Genomic DNA, 2,401 nt, shown 5'->3' on the forward strand with positions numbered 1-2,401 from the left:
GAGTGCTCTACCACTTGAGCCACAGCGCCACTTCCAGTTTTCTGGTGGTTAACTGAATATAAGAGTCTCATGAACTTTCCTGTCTGGGCTGGCTTTGAATCATGATCCTCAGATCGCAGCCTCCTGAGTGGCTAGGGTGACAGGTGTGAGCCACTGGTGCCGGAGGCCCATGTGTTTTTTGCAGAGGGGAGGTCTTCCAGGGTGCTAACCACCCCAGAATATTCAGGTTGCCCCTCTCCCAGCCCCTCCCACCGAGGCTGAGAAGCTTCGTTGCATGCTACGCTTTGCAGCACCCGTGTGTGCCTAGTGTCATTTGTCTCCTCGTCCAATTTAGAATTTCCAGAACACCTGGGAGCTGGACTGCAAAGCCCTCAGCCTCAGGCTCCTCACGCAGCACGTGGGAATGCTGAAGCTTGCTTTGTCCGGAGAATTGCATCTCTGATCATCTCTTCTCTTCCCCCTGACCCTAGGAAAGGCCACTCTGGTTGGCTTTTCTGCATTTGTTTGACTTCGGAGTGGCCTGTAGGGCCCCAGTGCCACCATTTGGGCCCTGCAAAGGAGGCAGAGTAGTGTCTCCATGGTCTCTGTCCCCGCTGGTCTCATCTCCTTGTCTGCTCCCTTGGGACACACGGTGACATGGGTATTTGATTGTGTCTGTGTGTTCACTCTACTTTATTCCTCCCGAGGACAGACACTATGCTTGCCTGTGTACCTGGCACACTGCCCCATGCAGGGCACATAAAAGGACCTCAGAAGTTCACTTGTGAAATGTACCAATGAAAAGGCAGAGAGGAGAGAGAAGAGAGCGGGGAGGGGGGGAGGGATAGACATGGAGATTGGAGAAAAAAGCCATGGAGAAGAGGCCTGCAAAAATGAATGCTAATTGTTGAGAGATTCCAACAGAAAAGGGAAATGGGAAACTGGAGGGTCTAAGCTGAGCATGATGTAGCAGACTGAGGGAGAGGAAGGCGAGGAGAGGACAGGGAGAGGAAGGGGAGGGCCAGAGGGAGGGGGAAGGGGCAGTGAGGGAGACAAGCGCAGAGCCTAGGGAACCGGGCTCATTGAGATCTCAGTGCTGGGATTGCAGAGAAAACCGCCTGCAGTAGCAGAGCCTTGAGGCTGGGAGCGCAGGGATACAGGAGTGGTTTCCATGGAGACAGGGATGCTCCAGGCATGAGTGAAGACAAATTACAGCAGGGCCAGCCACTCTGACACCCAGGAGAGGAAGAGGGAGAGGAAGGGGAGGGACAGTGTGTGTGTCCCCTACCCAGCCGCTTCCCCATTCTGCCACTCCTTGGAGATTGGAAGCTCTTCAGAAAGGTCCTGGGGGTGCCAGAGGAGGGGGCAGGGCCTGCCTGATCCCCTCCCTTCCCCCACCATTGACCCTTATACCCTCTCTGCTTGGGTACTGGAGGGTCTGCAGGGGTTTGTGGGGACACAGATGGTCCAGATTTTTCTGCAGGCTCCTCTTCTTTTCATATGACAGCACACAGTGCACAGGACTAACTCCTGGACTTCTCCAGGGCAGAAAGGAATTTAAATACCCATAGGTGCCTGCAGTTTCCAATTTGCACCTGCAGCCTGGTTGTCCACTGAGCTTTGTACTTGCCTCTCTATTTGGATGTCCAGCAAGCATCCTCAGACTGTGGAGTGTAGCTCACCTGGCTCGCCCTCGCTCGGAGGTTTGCACTTTCCACTCCCTTTCCCAGGAACTCTATGTCTCAGTCCTCAAGGGGTGGTGACCCCACGAAAGTAGAGAATTATCTTGGCAGAGGCACACACTGGAGGGGGGAGGAAGCCACACCAGAACATGGGCCAGGTCATGGCGCCATGGGGGTCCAGCATCAGAAGCAGGAGCTGGCGCTGGACTATGGGAGAGGACTAGCTCTGGGCCACGGGGAGGACTGATGCTGGACCACGGGAAGGACTGGTGTGGGGGCCACGGGGAGGACTGGCGCTGGACCACGGGGAGGACTGGCTCTGCCCCACGGGGAGGACTGGCGCTGGGCCACGGGGAGGACTGGCGCTGGACTACGGGGAGGACTGGCGTGGGGGCCACGGGGAAGATTGGTGCTGGACCACGGGGAGGACTGGCGTGGGGGCCATGGGGAGGACTGGCGCTGGACCACGGGAAGGACTGGTGTGGGGGCCACGGGGAGGACTGGTGCTGGGCCACGGGTAGGACTGGTGCTGGGCCACGGGGAGGACTGGTGTGGGGGCCACGGGGAGGACTGGCGCTGGGCCACGGGGAGGACTGGCGCTGGGCCACGGGGAGGACTGGCGCTGGGCCACGGGGAGGACTGGTGTGGGGGCCACGGGGAGGACTGGTGTGGGGGCCACGGGAAGGACTGGTGCTGGACCACGGGGAGGACTGGTGTGGGGGCCACGGGGAGGACTGGTG

The 2,401-nt window shown here is 58.8% G+C and overlaps 1 protein-coding gene across 1 annotated transcript in view; it reads left to right on the forward strand.

Annotated features, from left to right (window-relative positions):
- The window catches only part of Lhfpl4 (lipoma HMGIC fusion partner-like 4), a 27,956-nt gene that overhangs the window by 12,596 nt on the left and 12,959 nt on the right, over nt 1–2,401 (forward strand). The window lies entirely within an intron of this gene.

Source organism: Dipodomys ordii, unplaced genomic scaffold (assembly GCF_000151885.1).
Source record: "Dipodomys ordii isolate 6190 unplaced genomic scaffold, Dord_2.0 Scaffold12, whole genome shotgun sequence".
Classification (NCBI taxonomy): Eukaryota; Metazoa; Chordata; class Mammalia; order Rodentia; family Heteromyidae; genus Dipodomys; species Dipodomys ordii.